Source organism: Drosophila innubila, chromosome X (genome assembly GCF_004354385.1).
Source record: "Drosophila innubila isolate TH190305 chromosome X, UK_Dinn_1.0, whole genome shotgun sequence".
NCBI lineage: Eukaryota > Metazoa > Arthropoda > Insecta > Diptera > Drosophilidae > Drosophila > Drosophila innubila.
The window spans coordinates 25,849,883-25,867,375 of record NC_047626.1 but is presented as its reverse complement, the minus strand read 5'-3'; positions in this window follow the sequence as shown (position 1 = coordinate 25,867,375).

Below are 17,493 nucleotides of genomic sequence, written 5' to 3'. Positions count from 1 at the left end.
GGAGCCAAAGTCACAGCCGGAGTCGAGATTTGAGCCTACATACGTACTCCGTCAGGATATGATGCGAACATATTTAAGTACATACATATATATGTATGGAGATATTTTCGAGTATTGATCCATTTATTGTCGTAGTAAGCGCATTCATATTCACTTCACATCCCACCACTTACACGAACATATATTTTCCCTTTGTTTCATACTTGTTTTTGTTGCATGCAACTTTAGAAAAATGTCCACAAAAATTTCAAGTTATAACTTGTCAAATAATTAACGTAACTCAAATAAAGCTGATAAATTCCGATTTGTAATTAAAAAACAGATTTATTAAAGAGAGACGAATTTGTACAGAGGTGAAATATCAGCAAGTTTTAAGTTAGTTAGGCAAATAATTGCTTTAACAAAATAAGAAAAATTCACATGAATCTTATATTTTTGTTGTTTTTATTATTTTTTTTCAATTTGTTTAGAGGACCATGAGCAACTATAGTAAAATAGAAAAAAATTAAGAAATGGCTGGCATATTTTAAATGTGTTTCAGGGCCACTAAATATAAATTAAACTTCTCGCTGAGATGTTAAAATATTATATCATTTTTAAAAAAGCTTATTCAAAAAAAAATTTTTTTTTATTTCTTAAAATGTTTTTTTAATATTTTCAAATTTGTCCGCCATTTCATAAGAAATTAACACACCTTTCATATTAAATGAGTGCCATAAAGATTGGTCGCATAACTTGTCAATAATTCAGCTGTAAAGTTATTTATTTTTTGTAAAATTTTCACATTTGTGCGCGCACTAAAAAATGGGTCAACTTTGAGAGGCTGATTTTTGCCACGCTTTTACGCCCCAATGTCCCACAGTGCGGCATCAAAAAGCTGCAGCTTTTTTAAAATTTAAATGTGCACTCTCTTTCTCTCCTTCTCTCTTTCTGTGTCACTCTGTCAAAGCAGCCGTAATGTATGCCACATATTTTTTTTTAACTGTTTATAATTCTCAACTTAGAATTACATAAGCTTTTGATGCAATTGTAGCACTTTTAGCGCTGCGTTTGACGGGCAGTCGAGTGGCTCACAGCGTTAACGGTTGTCCACTTTCCCGACTGATTGTGTGATACAACATTGAATTACACAAATCGAGTAGAATAATTATACTTGTTGCAAGGAATATAAAACATACATAAACATGATTAGCAAAAATGAGGAGGTCTTTGGTAACTATAGCACATCAGAATTTAACTATTAAGCATAAAGTTTAATATTAGAGATTAGATAAGAATAACGAACCGCTGTGAGAACATATACGCCCGAAAGGGTAATGATTGTCTATTTTTTTTTTTTTTAATAAAACTAAACTTTTTTGCATTTAAAAAATATAATTTACAATAAAGTCCTAATTAAAAATTTATTTTGCATATACCAAACGAAATTGTATCAGAAATCTTATTTCCTTAACTAATTACCAAAACGATTAAGCAGAATGTGATGACGACCACTTATAATCATTATCATAGCAAATGACATAGATATAAAATATAACAAAAGCCACAAAATGATATTGTAAGCAGACATCCCTATCTTTTTCCCTTCTACTCAAATATACTCTCCTGTTAACAAAAAAGTGGGTGACGAATTTCAGAAACTGTGGCAGAGAATGCTTTAAAACAATTAATTATACATTTTTGAAGTAAGCAAAAGCAGACATTTAAATAACTCAACCAAAACTCACACACACAGAGTGAATTCCATGAAAAGCGAGTAAAAACAAACACTGAAAATGGATTTCCATTTAAGGCGGCATGTTGAGCACATTGTTTTTATTAAGTGTCGCATGATATACTATAATATGTATGTATGTTTGTATGTAAGAGTGTATGTGTCTGTGTGTGTGAGTGTGCGGCACTTCATACACATAAACACTTCAAGTGGCAACATGGGGTGCAACTAATCCGCTGCCCAAAAAATATGTTACAAGTGGGCATAAGTAGTCATGGATGAAGTCCTGGAGCAGGAGCATGGGTCAGGGGATCAGTGGGGACGGGTCCGGGGTCAGGGCAGGGTCAAGCAGTCCCATGGAAGCCAACAGACCATCATTATGCACAGTAGATCACACACTATTTTTCAAGACTTTGCTAACTTTTAAGAGAATCAAACATTAAAAATATTGATTGTATTATTATTTTTGCACTGTTTTAATATTAACCTAAATTAATTTTTTATAATATTTTTTACAGTATATAACAATAAGAAGTTTTGAAATTAAAAATCGAAACTTTTTTGTACAGCTTACTAAACTAAAATTATTTTATATATCAGCATATTTTACTCCCTTTTAAGTATTTTTAAAATATATTGTAACAAAAAAAAAAAATTTGTTTCAAGAATTGATTTCTTAAATAACAAATTTTAAACAAAATGAAATCTTTCTATGGATTAATTTAATTAATTTAGTAAAAGAGTTAAGTAATGATAGTTAAATAAATAAAATCTTACAACAAAACAGGAGAACCTGTTTTGAAAATATTTTTTAGCAACATATTTCAAAGTGTAACACTGCGGTGTTAAATACAATGCACTGCGCCCACTGTAAACTGGCCCAGTAGGGCAAACAAACATATCATCATCATAAAAACAGCCATTGCATAGAGGGCAAGTGACGTAGGCAAAATGCGAAAAACACTGCAAAAAAAAAATATGCAGAGATGCTTTACAAATCTCAATCAGCGCCAAAGCAACCCAAAAGCAATTGTTGGTGTTCCTGAAAACAAGCATTGCTCTCAAGTGTCTAAAAAATTGTTGAGAGATTTGACAAAATGAAATATTTATTGAATTGAATTAAATTAATTTTTAAATTGAATAAAAATACATTAACTAATCTTTTTTTATTCTGTTGATTATATAAAATAAATAAATAATATAAACTGGAAGTAAGCCAATTTTTTAAAGTTCGAAAATATGTTCGAAAGTACTAAATGTCTGACAATTAAGGAACACCGACATTTCGAACGGTTGTTTTTAAAAGCAATTCTCTTTAAAAACTCTAGAGATTTTTGGAGGACACCTGACATACAATTATATCTAGTTAAGTCAGAAAATTTGAATAAGACAATTCGAGGTTGTGGAATAATTTTTGAAATGTGATAGAACTGTTGACAAATTATATATGAGTTCTAATCCAGTCGTTTCTTTAAGTGTATAAGATGACGCTGCGTGAAAGAGAGAAAGATAAGGGGAAAAAGATGTTAGAGACGAGCTCGTATAATACGCGCTAAATACATAGTTAGAAAATAGTTGTGAACCCTTTCATCAAGAGCAACTGCTGCTGGTCCTGGTTTCTAGTCGTTGTCCTGGACTATCAATCCCTTCGCTTCTCTCACGCCCACAAAGACTTTTGCAAAGCAGACAAAAACCCCATGGGAACTCGACTCGTCGTGGCTTTGACTGAATCAGGAAATGGAGTACGGACGTTGGGGGAACCAAGGGAACATTTGCTGTCATTTTGGTTTTTGTTTTATTTTTGATATTCGTATGACCTTTTTTGGCATATTTTCAGTAACATTTTGTCAGTGGCGTAACTGCCATTCCAGAGCTATTTCGTCAGTAGGAAAACCATCGACGGCTGCGAAGTGAGGAAGGGAGCAAGGAGCAAGGGGTATTCAACTGGCTGCTCTGGTTCTCTGCTCTAACGCTGATAAATAAAAGGCGACTTGAGTCCGCATGGACAGACTGCATTACCACACACACAAATAGACTAGTACACTTTTCCCCATTCCCTCTGTGTATGTGTGTGAATGGCTGTCGAAATGAATGTTGCAACTAAATGAATAACTAGAAATTAGTGCAAAAAAGGAAAATTTACACACACTTAAACACATTTTGAACAAAGTCGAGAGTGCTTAACTATCAGCTACCCTGTCAACAGATTTAAATAATCCAAGCTAAGCATTTAAATTAACCTTATATGAAGAAAAATAGTTGAAACATTTGTTGTACCAAAGACAATGATTTGTAAAAGCTTTACTAAGCGCATGTAATTTACATAATTATGTAAAAAAAATTAAAAAATAAAAATTGCATTCGTTTAGTTCAAGATTTGAACTCGGGTCTTTTAAATCATGATGCGCATCTCTATCAAGTCACTACAGTTTGTAATTTAAAACCGTGGACTAACATAATATTTCTTGTGTGGATTTATTGTAAATCCACATTAAATTTCGCATAGCTTACATTTCTGTGTAGAAGTGAACTATATACATACTGTATCTATATATTGTACAGCTTTTGGTTGAGCCCTTATTCTAATATAAATATAATAAAAACAGTCTAAGTATTCATATATAAATATAAAGCTAGCAAAGCACAGTGAAAAGTAACGTTTTAAGCTTTTGAAAATATTTGAAACATTATTGCAAAATAAATACCATTTTAGATTATTACAAATGATAACTTTAGTTGAAATCAAAATGTTAGCATAAATATTTAAAGCTTCATATTTTCAGCACTTTTACATTTTCCTCTCACTACCTCAACTAGTGCTCCCCCTGTCTCTTATTGCGAGCATACATAAATATTATGGTATAATTTGGGGTAACTGCGGACGGGAAGAGGAGGGAGGAGCTGGATGAGGGTGACGCATTGAAGTGAACGCATATCTATCATTAATATCGCTGCAGTCAGCTGCTGTTGTGCTCCGAAAGAGGCTGCTGCAAAAAATATACTACACACACACACACACATTCACTTACATATGAGCCATGAATGCCAATACACACACACACATGCAGATCGCTGGCATTGTGTGGCCTCCTCTCTAGCTCATAGCTCGACTGAGGTTTACTGCACTGCCAGCAGCGCAGTAGCAGCGCAGTAGCAGCAGCAGAGCAACTGACTGCTGAACTACTGCCAACTGCAATTAATCATTTTTCTATCATTTTCAGATTTTTTATACATACCAACAGCCGGTGCCAATGCATATCTATGTGTATATACTTATGGAGCATATATATATGTATGCATTATATGTGTGTGTTTATGACTGGTAAGTTATGATTTTTTCACAATTGCAGTTCTTTTTTCCCTCTACGTATCTCGCATTCAAAAATCTTTCAATCTGAATTGCGTATCGGAAATAGGTACTGCTTATCAAAATATTAAAAATATATGGTAATTGCGGAGTCTTTTGTACTTTTATGCCTAGATTCTATGAAAAACTAAGACTGAAATTTAAATTTGAACGTTTAGTTCAAATCTAAATATATATCGATACTATTATCCACTTACTTGTTCGGAATTTTTACAAATAATTTCATTTGTATCTTGTACGTGGTAGACCCTATAACATGTGTGGACATTTTCATAGAAACGTCAACCGGGCCAAAACCTTATATTTATTAAAACTTATTTTTTGGTGAAATTATGTTCCAGAAACCAGAGAATGAATACGGGACCGATACCCGAGCCGATAGAACTAACTGTTTAATTTTTAGTATCGAAATTCGTTTTCGTTTCGGTACATTTTCCAAAAATAATTCTTGTACCCGTTACTTAAAAAATAAGTAAAGGGTATATTGTGTTCGTTGGAATGTATGTAATAGGGAGAAGGAGGCATCTCCGACCCCATAAAGCATCAGCATCAACAGCCGAGTCGATATAGCCATGTCCGTCTGTCCGTCGGTCTGTCTGTCCGTCTGTGAGTGCGCCTGGATCTCAGAGACCATAAGAGATAGAGCAACCAAACTTTCACACACAGACTCCAAATGCGTTGGAGCAGGTCAAGTTTGTTTAAAATTTTTTATCAAAACTGGACCGATTTTCAAACGGAATATCATTTTGATCATGGTTTTTTACCCCGTAAAGTACACTGATAAAAAAAATGTTCTAAAATCAAGATTTTGGTCTCAGAACTAAGATTTTTGGTCTAAAAAATGCGTCGAGAACATCAAATTCTTGAATTAAGAGAACACATCTTGATTTTAAGAACATTTTAAATAAGACCAAGTTCTTATTTTAAGAATAAATGTTCTTAAAATTAAAATAAAAAAATAAAATAAATGAAAATTATTTATTATATTTATATTTTTTTTTTAATTTTTGAATTTTGATTTATTTATTTTTTATTCTGTTTTAGTAATTTTATAAATGTTATTTTAATTTGTTACGAGGGGGTTCGAACCGCCGCCTACTGCTTCACAACTGAAGCGGCCTCTCTAACCAGAGCGCCACGGTGCCACCATTTGTTTGACACGAAACAGTACCTATTTATACTTTCCTAACAATTTAAGATTTTTATTCTTATATTAAGATTTTAAGATTTTTTAGATTAATAATCTTAGTTTTAGTAATTTGGTCTTAAATTAATCTTATATTAAGAACAAAATATTTAAGATGAATGTTCTTGATTTTAGAACTTGGTCTTTTTTTTCAGTGTATATATGTATATTTTTGAACAGCATCAACAGTCGAGTCGATATACCCTTGTCCGTCTGTCCGCGTGAACGAAAAGATCTCAGAGATGGTAAGAGCTAGGAGCACCAAATTTGGAATGTAGACTCCTTATAGTGGCAAGCAGATCAAATTGTCTTTACAGTTTTCCACGCCCTCTCTGGGGGGCGTAATTTGATTGAACCTACCTTATAACCTTATAGACTTGTTAGAAACTTAAGATTTGGTATGTAGGCTCCTGAATAGCATACGCAGATCATGTTTGTTTTTATTTTTGGATCGTTCGTCTATATCATATAGCTGCCATAGAGACGCTCAGTAAAAAACAAAGTTTTTGTATAGAAAACTTCTTTGTTCTCTGAGATATCTTAACCAATCTGACAGAATATGCATTTAAGTTGGTCTTATACATCCCGACCAAATTTGGTTCAAATCGGTCCACTATATTATATAGCTGTCATCGGAAAATCAGTTGAAAATGTTATATAGAGTTCTGCAAGGGCATCAAAACTTTTGCATCTCGAGGGCATCTAGGTGCCTAGGTACAGGGTATCCTAATGTCGAGTGCGCTCGACTGATCCGCTTGTTTAATTTATTTTCGTAGAAACCATTTTTTTTGTCTGGATCTTGATTTAATTTTAGTGGAATTTGGAATTTAAAAATTGACATTTTTAAATATCAAGTTTTCATTTTTAATCACCTCCTTAGATTGCCAATTTATTAAAAATTGTAAAGCTTCAAATCATATACAAAATTCAACTTTATTGTCGATCGAATGCGGGTTCGCGATTCTTTAAATGCATTATAGAAAAATTCATTGGTTGTGGTGTAGAATGTTTCTTTTAAGTTTGCTTAATTGCAGCAAAACATTTTTTAAAAGCGCAAATACTGGGTTTTGAAAATTCCCAAACAATTGAATTTTAATCAAAATTCTGTTAAAGTTTTTTTGAAACTGCAAAAAGGCAATCATTAACCGGGGAGGATTTTGGCCTCCACGGTACAATCTCACAGCGTGTTTGTGTTTGGTTATCATCTAAGCAAGTGTTTTGTTGTTGTCCAAGTTGTTTGTTTTTGTCGTATATAACAGTGTAAGTAATCGTGTTGTTTTTGTTGCACGGTTGAAGACACACATTACATTTTTTCGCTGATTTTGACTTTGATTTTTCTGTGTTCGCCGCAGCTCTAAATCTATCTTTTAATTACTTTTCCTTATAAGTAAATTCTGTTACATTTTACAAATTCCAAGGATTGGGGGGATTGTTTTTTCAAGGAGGGAACCCCATTTATATTTTTTGCTTGTTTATTCCATACATATACAATATTTTATTTATCCATTAAACGTAAGTATAAAATTTGCTTATTTTTCTCAATACATATACATTACTACACAATGGTTTCTCATTGCAGTTGTCTCATTCATTTCATTGTAAATCAAGATGTGTCACACAATAAGTCGGGGAGGTGTGGAACCCTTTTCGCTGTGAGACTCTCGACTGCCCACTGTACGACGCTAACAAGGCGCATTTTATATCAACAGTTCGCCAAATAAGTTCTTGGGAATTATAAGCAGCTTTGAAAAGCTTGTGCGATTGGTTGGATGACCGCTTTGTTGATGTCGATGACGCCAGCGACAGACCAAGAGAGCAAGAGCACCATAACCAGTTTGGCGCGCTCTCCGAGAGTGCACAGTGCACTGCCGGCGTGCAGTTTAAATATATTTACGTTAGCTTCTGGACGCGGTCGGGACGGGTGTAAGAATTCATCACTTCTTGGCGCGCTCTCTCTCTCTCTCTCTCTCTCTGAAATTCGCGAATTTGAAGCATATTACTCAACTTCTTTTCTGCAATGAAAAGTACATACGTATATAAATATGAGAACACAATATTCAGGGTATATTTTAAATATAAATAGATTTGTTTGTAAATGCATTTGCATTTATTCACAAGAGCTCACGCAATATTTAAAATAACGAGAATATTGCATAACATGAACCAATTTAGCTGCCCGCTCCGGGACTCGAACCTCAGATCTCATGCGTCAAATCGTTAGCGCATCTAGTTTTTCAATTGATCATAGTACGTACAACAATCACTGCGGACTGCAGGTCGCGCTAGTGACGAAAGCAGCACGAAGGTGCGAAAGGCGACTAGCAATATATACAGCTAATTTGAAAAATTTGCTATGACTGTCCGATCAGATCGAGATATACCGATCAAAAGGTTTAGTCCTAACTTACAAAATGGCATACTAAAACTTTTTCTAACTCACCTTAGATGTAATCATGGGGATTTATTCCTTTTCAAAAATCTAGAAATGTTTGTTCTACGACTTTTTGATAAAACTGCTAGAGGGAAAACGCTAAATCCCGCTAAAATTGTTTCCAACAGTTTCCCTCAACAGTTTCCAAACCATAGAAGCTACAGATATGTCCTATATATCAATGGAAATGTGTGTTAGAGGGCTTTATGGCTTACCTTTAATTTTTTTACCTAAAGTACTCAGGTAACATTTTACAGGTGAAATAAGGTTTTTTAGCTTACATTTAGGCGATTTATGACAAAACGGCTCTAACGATTTTTATTAAATTTTAGTATGTTGTAGAACGTAAAATTTGAGGGGTTTGGAAGATATTACCTGTTCCCTGAATATTTTTTAAAAGTATACGAATTTTTGTGTACAAAGAAGCTCACCCTAATTTACATTTTTCAAGTTTGTTCGTCACAAAATTAGATATCAGAAATGTTGGGGCTAGAAATTGCTTTCGTCACTAGACTTTTACCTCGTGTAGAGGTTTTTTTTGTGGCATTATATTTGCTAGATCTGTAGAATATTGTTGTGTTGAATCACATATAAAATTTTAATAATTATAATAATACGTAAATAATAAAACAAATCAAATACTTATCGCTTGACATCATAAATTTCAAAGTAAAATTACTGTTTTTGGTCGCCAATTGAAAATTAAAGTTGTATTAAGAACTGATTTCAAGCTTGAATTATTTTTGTTGAGTAGGTGCAGAAGGATAAATTTAGTGGCCAAGTGGGTTAAGATTTAGGAGCTTTTAAATAGAAAATGCTGATGAGTAGTCGAGTACACAAGCTGCTGTTTGTTTTGATAACGCCTTTGTATCCTTTGCCAATGTGTGAATTCGAGTGTGCATACATACACACCTTCACACCTAAGCACATACTTACATACAATCATATGTTCGGCTACATATGAGACAGAAGCATTTGTTGCCCCAAAGCAAAGGACGTGTTGAGTTTTGGCAATTGTTTTGCGAGTTTTTGTTTTGTGTTTGTTTCAATTGTCGCTTTAGTATAGTCCAAATATACACGTACATATGCTTAGAAGATGTTGTATATATCGAATTTAAATACATATGTACATATACTTACATTTGTATGTGTGCGCATTGCAAATATTTGCATAGTGTAATTTAGTTGTTGTAGAAAATGTATCTTTACTCAAGACTTTTCACATCTTCAAGTTTCAGTTTCAGTTCAAGTTTTGTGTAGGTGACCTACTCTCTCTCTCTGACGTATGCCCAAACCTAAATAGAGCTACATATCTTTCTAGGATTTCAGCTACAAAAACAATAATAATAAGTGAAACAAATGCTACTTACATAGAAAACTAAACGTGGCAAGCTTCAGCATATTTATTTAAAGGCAACAAGCACTTTACTTACTTATCATACACTCACCATACATATAAGAATCATGTCTCAGAGCTAGAGCTGGTAGCGTGTCGTGTTTCTCCTCGTGACACGAACAACTCATCACGATGTAATACGATTTAACATGACTAATCACGAGCCAAAACGTCTTAATATGGCTATAATACAGGTGTGAATAATAAAAATGATTTTCGTATTTAAATTAACTTTAGTCAAGACGTCATTATAAGACTTTACACGATTTATTAGTACTTTTAAGAAAACTTAAAATATTTTAAGCGAATTTTACATGACTTGAAACGATTCATCACGAGACAATTCGATTTTACTTGAATCATCAAAATGCAATACGGCTAAAGTTGGCTCTAAAAATACATAGCTAAACTCAAATCAACAAGTCTCACAACGAATTAAAATGATTTATCAGCATTAATTGCGATTTATCAGTATAAAATTTCGTGATTTTGCATGCATATTCGTGTCGTGTCGTGCTGTATCGTGCCCTGTCGTGTTAAATAAAGTTTTGACGCGCTGTCATCGTTAGTTAGAAGTAGACCCTTCACTTACAATTTAGCCGGAGTCACAGCCGTAGACGATTCCGGCCATTGCAGCTACTTTGCCATTATTATGGCTATAAACTATTATTCTGCCAAACTAGCTAAAGTTCTTCTTCTCTCTCTCTTGCAGCCTGCTGTTGATATTTTTCTAAATTTAATTGCATTTCTGGTAGCTGGCTGACAGGCTGACAGGCGGACAGTTAGACAGGCAGACAGATAGACAGACAAAGGGACGGACGGACGGACGGACAGACAGACGGACGGCGTCCAGGCCTGGTCTGTACTGGGATGCTGGGATGCTGGGCCAGGATAGGAACGTCAACGACAACGAGAAGACAACTCAATTTGATGGCAAATCACATCATATGCTTTCCAAACACGTCCTCTACAACGCAAAAATTTAAGTCACGAAAACAATTTTGTGAATTGTTGGCGGCCAGTCGTCATTTCGAAATGTCTCGTATCTCTGGCCGGGATGTTGTTTAGGCCCCTTTGTTACCACCATCACCAGCACCAGCATCAGCTAAACTGTTTGTGTCCTTTAAGCAGTCCTAGAGTGGATTACAGTGCTTTATTGTCCTGCCTGTCCGCTGTCCGCTGCCTGCGCTCAATCAGCTCGTTATCTGTCGCGTCGCGTCAATAAATAATGCCAAATTCGTAGCTTCATTTGTTTCTCAGCCCAAGAATGCAAAACAATCGCGTCTTGAATTTGCATTAACTCAAAACTGTTTGGCTTAGACAATCCAACACGTACAATTGCACTCTTTAATTAGGGTTGTCATTGTACATTTATTATTTTTTGGGGATTTTTATCGTTCGTGTCTCTATATTATGTTTTTTTTTCTGTCATTGTCAGTATAAGTTATCAGCTTAAAAACTAAAGCTCGGATATTATTGTCTGGATGAGAAAATCCTAAATCCTGGAAAATTTTTATTATTTTTTTTTTGTAAGTTCTTACTATTTGAATGAATTTTTGCTCTTATTTTTGATTTCTTAAGTATATATTCAATTAAATTATAAAATTATTATTTAATTATCATAAAATGACCTTTTTTGAAATTGAAATTATATCAAAAGTTACTTTGATTTTTAATTTCATAAAAGATTTGATTAAGTACAATTTATAAAAACAAATAAATCTTATTTGCAATTTGTATTAAAAAAGTTTCTAATATAAATAATTGAATGGAATTATTTTTTCAATACCAATATTTGGTTAAATTAATCCACATTTCAAATGTATTTTTATTTTCAAAGATCTTTGAATTTTTCAACATTTCAAAAGAAATACTTTATACATATTTTATGTAAAGAGACAACCGATTAATCGATAACAACAGACAACCCAAATTGACCTATATTCAGTTTATAAATTGGTATAGCTAAATTATGATACCTCATTCAACTTGGAATACCTTTTATGGTATCCGTTGCCTACTTTATGGGTTTTTTACATCTTTTCTTTGGAAGAGACTTGAACAGACAATTAATTACTGTTAGCTTCTGCTGCTGTTGATGCTTCTGCTGTAGATAGAGATGGAGCTGGTGGCGATGGTGCTGCTGCTGGTGACGCCACACCTACCAATTAATTTTGCATTTTTGAAGCGTTGCCGCAGCGGTGAGTGCAGCTCGCCAAACCGAATCGAAAGCCAAAGCCAAAAGCATAAAAAATAGGTAAGAACGGTGCAGACGAGTCCCTGACTTTCAAATACCCGTTACACATTTTAAATATTAATTGAATCTATGAATTTAAAAAATCCAACGGCTTACTGCATACATTTAGACACTTGCTTTGTCTTAAAAAAACTATATTAAAATTAAAATTACGTGCATTATATTTATTTGTTCATGGTGCGATAATGTGAAATGATTGTTAATAAATAATAGGAATATTCAACATCAATAAGAAAGTTTAATCTTTTAAACTCTTGGTGTGGTTGTTTTTTTTTCAGGTTAGCGAAGAAGGAGGAATATCTTTAAATTCAAGAAGTCTGTGTACCCAATAAAGTCACTCTATCTCTTCTAGGCTTTTAGTCTAGGTCTTTTTTTGTTGATGCTGATTAAGAATGGCGTCTCCTTCTCCTGCCCTTTTCTCCATGTAACATAACGTAGATACAAATACAATATACCTTTGAATTCGTCGAGTACCAGGTATTCAAATAGAAGACAGCTGCCAAAAGAGGCGTTGCGTCGCCCAGTTAAACTGTTAGGTTGTCCAGGGCAGTACAGGGTAGGTGGAAAGAAGGGTGGGTTGGGGGTTGGAGGGTGATCGTTTGGGGGTGTTACTGTCCTTTGGCTGGCAATTGAATCAACGTTGGCGGCATCGGTCGCATAGCAGAAGGGTTATCATTACTTCCACATAATTTAATTTCGGCAGGCAACGACCATTTGCATTTCAATACCAATAAGAGTGGTGTGGTGCGCGTGTTGTAGGGGATAGGGGGGTGGGTGGGGTGTTGGTGTTGGTGGAGTTCTTACGTTGTGTGATTTCTACGATTTTTGGTCGTTCCACATTTCTTCTTACCATTTTTCAAAGTTTTGTCCGGCTGCTCATTGCACAAACTGAATTGAATCACCACATTACGACCGTACCCTTCTGTCTTCCCCTTTGATAAGTACCCCTAAGGAGGAAGGAGAAAAGGAAAGCATTTCATTTTAAATTTTTTGGCGGCCCAGTTGCTGAGATGCTGCTGCCAGATTTTCCATCATCATTCATAACAAAAGCAGTTGGCAGTTGCAGCAAAGTCGACTCGACTCAAATAGCATGCTACGACAACCCTATGCTACAACCCTATCTTCCACCACCCACTAACTATTGCTCAGGCAATGAACTAGCCCCATTTTTTTTTTTCTTTTTTTCTTCTTTTTTTTTTGCGACATTTCCGTTTGCATTTGGCAAGCGGAAACGTCAGGCTGCCCATTGGACAATCAAGCTTTTGGACACGGGACAACCAAAGAGTGCCTCTTCCGAGTTGTTTCTTCTTCTTCTTCTTCTTGTTTGTTTGCTTGTTTGTTTGTTAGCTCGTTCGTTCGCTCGTTCGTTCGCTCGTTCGTTGTTGTTGTTATCAACACAAAAGGCATGGCTGGACATTGTTTGGTGTTGATAGCTGCTCATGAATAACAAATGCACACGGCAGGTGGGTCGATCTATCTTCAATTCTCTCCCCTTTCTATGTGTGTGTGTGTATTTTATTATAGAGAGAGGCAGAGAGAGAGAGAGAAAGTGAGGCTTGGGGTAAGTGATTGACCATTCCTAACTTGTTTATAAATTGTCAATTGATTTGTGGCAAACCAAAAGCACAAAATGGTTTGGTAAAGCATTTGACCATTTCAACCAATTTCACTTGCCAAAAAGTGCTAACCAATTAAATCATTTTTATAGCCAAATGCTGTACAAATTTACTCCCTCTTCTCCTCTCCTCTCCTCTCCGTCTCTATCCTCTTTTTCACTTCCCACACTGTGAGTAGTTTTGTATTGTGCTTTTGATTGATTCGTTGCTTGAGTCAATTTGCCAGTAAAACTCCATTGATAGGTCGCAATAATCGAAACCAAAATGTCAATTTCAGTTAACAGTCAGCTATAGCAATAGGTCGAGAGAGATAGAGGCAGATAGAAAAAGTGTGAGTGAGAGAGCGCGTATACAGACCACAGCGATGTCGCCGTCAATGTCTCATTGAAATGTCAACTGCATTTCACAATTCGGATCTCAACTCTCGTATCTCTATTCTCGCATCTGTATTATACATGCTCGTATATCTATCAGTTCCATCAGTTATTTGTTCCGCACTTTTTGCTACATTTAAAAGGCACTTCATTTTAGTTGGTAACTTTTAATACCAAACGATATGAGTGAAATTGGCGGGTAGATTAGTTTGAGACTATCTCGTGCTAAACAATGAAGTTGAAAATAAAGTTCGTATAAAAAACAGTGAATTTTCATATACTCCGATATCAGCAGCAAATTTTGATACCCTGTAAGCTACATCATATAGCTGATTTGCTAAAAAGTATGGGAAATATTTAAGATAGGCATCGATAAGTATCTTATTAACTCACTAAAGTAGATTTCTAACCCATTTTTGTGTTTATCAACTATCTTTACCCCTTGTGATCTTGTACCGAATCCTTAACATTATTCTAATCAATTTAATATCCCTGCAACCCCGCTATATTTTTGAAAATTTCTAATCTGTTCAACTAAAATTTCTGAGCTTCAGGCTCCTTAATCGTTTGAATAAGTAGTAACCAATAGGAATCTTCGAATTATATTCTATAAACAACTTTAAAATTTTTAATTCAAATATACATCGTACATATTTACTTAGATTTTCACATAACTAAAAAATAGTTGTAGAACTGGTAAAAAATTTAATGCTTTTCCCGAAGAGAATTCCCGAAATAGGATTAGAGATTTGTATAACTGATGGGAATAGCTATTAAATAAGTAAGTAATAAATATGACCAGCTTATACTTAGAACCAGAGTATCAAACCGAGTCAAATATCGGGCTTCGGCTATGATTGCTTTTGGTTTTCGGCTATCAGTTACCAAAAATCCTTGTATATAGGTTTCGTAACAGTTACTGGTTTTTTGTAGGTTTCGGTTTCGAAAAAAAAAAAATATATAAGTGGAAGAAATGTTATAAAAGAATTAATACATAAAAAAAACTTCTTTGATTTCATGATCTATTCAATAAATTATCTAAATGATAATCGTGGGTATTAAAAGCTTTCAGTTAGTGTGAAAACAAGTGAAGACAAATTACAGAAATTATTTTGTTATAGTCTTAAGTTCTGAGTGTCAGTTGAGAATTCTAAGCAAAAGAACGCAAAAATGAAGTACGAATTAATGAACTCAATTGTCTATATTATTATAGTTCATAACTTCGGGTTGAATAATGCTAGTATTGATGTGTGGATGGGTGTATTTTTAAGGCTTTCGCTTTAAAAAGCAGAGTCATAATGGTTGGCAAACAAACAAATATTTGTGCTCATGTTGAAGTATGAGAAATATCTAGATACTCGCATAGGCAGCAACTCATTAGCCAGCGCTTTCCGCTGGCGTTTGCAACATTTCCCCTTATACCTCAACACCTCTCGTTCCCCCTTTTCCCACTCTAACGCTCTACACTCGACACGCGTTGCCATGACAATAAATGAAATATTTTGAGCCCGTTCAATGTAATAACTCGCGCGATTTGCTGTTTGTCATATTTCATGCCCGTGATTATAAGTCCAGCATGCGGCATGAGGCATGGGGCATGGGGCACGATGCGATGTGGCATGGCGCAATAAGCGCGCTCGCTCTGATAGATAAATAGCACATGGGGCAGTTATCGGTAGGGCTGGGGCAACTGGGCTGTGGGGGGATAATTCGTATTTCTCTGCAGCGCTTTTGGAATTGCATTGCAAATGCTAAGCCCTGATGGTGCTAAGTGCAAGCTGTGCGTACCTCTATCTGCGTCTCTGCCTATGTATTAGTATGTGTGTGTGTGTAGGTGTGTGTGACTTGACTTTATCATATCGAAATCCTGCACATTCTTTCCATTTTGCTAGAAATCTATAAGCAATCTTTGTAGACAGAGTAAATCAACTAAAACAAGTACAGTGCTACTTCTTGAAAATGAAATTTCAATTTATCAAATTAAACTCTTTCAATCATTTTAAAATTAAATTAATTTTTATGTTTTGCAAAATGAGAAAATTGGAAAAGTTTTAAAATTTTAATTTGAAATTTTTGCCAATAAATACAGTAATATTAAATAGCAAAACAGTTAGCGAGCAACTTAAATAATATATATTTTCCAATTCGCAGCTGTTAGAAATTAATTTATAGTGCTATTTAAATACAGCTAAACTGAACTTGGAATTTTAATTAATAAATAAACAAATTAATAAATAAATATTAAGCTAATTAATTTATTTTCCACAACAAAATGTGCGCCATATTCCATGCACTTTTGGTCAAGTAAGTGTATTTTGAAAAGAATCGACAAATCGTCTGAATTGAAATATGAAAAATGTGCGCTCAGCGTTTCGCTGCAATTGTCAAGTGCACTAATAAATTTCAATTTGGCCAGTTGGCAATACAGTAAAGCCTCTCTTCACACAGACAGCAGTCAATGCATTCAAATATCTCTCGCTATTCATTTCTCAATAGTATTTGATTATTCACTGAATAGCAATTATCTTTTCTAAATTATTTATTAAAATGATACACTTTTAAAAGTGTTTACTGTAGGTGAAGCATCAGTTTATTCGGTTTATTAATCACAGCGGTAAATCACGTTCAAACTATTTGAAATTAATTAGTTAATTTTAGTACAAAAAAAAAAAGAAATGCAAATAATATAAATCATTGAGCACAAGGGGTTTTTGCACACAATGGAGAACATATGTTGACCATCAATAGGCGCAGCTGTTTATTATATAATTGGTTTATAGAGATTTTCAACTTTTTTCATTTTCCATTTTCCTCTTACCCTTTTCATGCACATTTTATATTATTGACATGCTTTGCTTTCTAAAGAAACTGTCGAAATCTTAATTAAAACTAGCTACATATAGAAAACTTTCTGACTCAATTTTATCATCCCAGTATAACGTAAAAATCTATGATATATGGTTTACCAGAAAAAAACATACTATGGTGGAAAAATTTGTTGAAAATTTGAATTCAACTTTTTAGTTCTTCATTTATTGAGTTTACAAAATATTTGTTTATTTATGCATTAATTAATAAACAGTTGTTATTTCTAAAAATTGAGCTTTTCTGGGTGGATGCCTGGAAATTTATTATTTCCTTAAAAAGCAAAA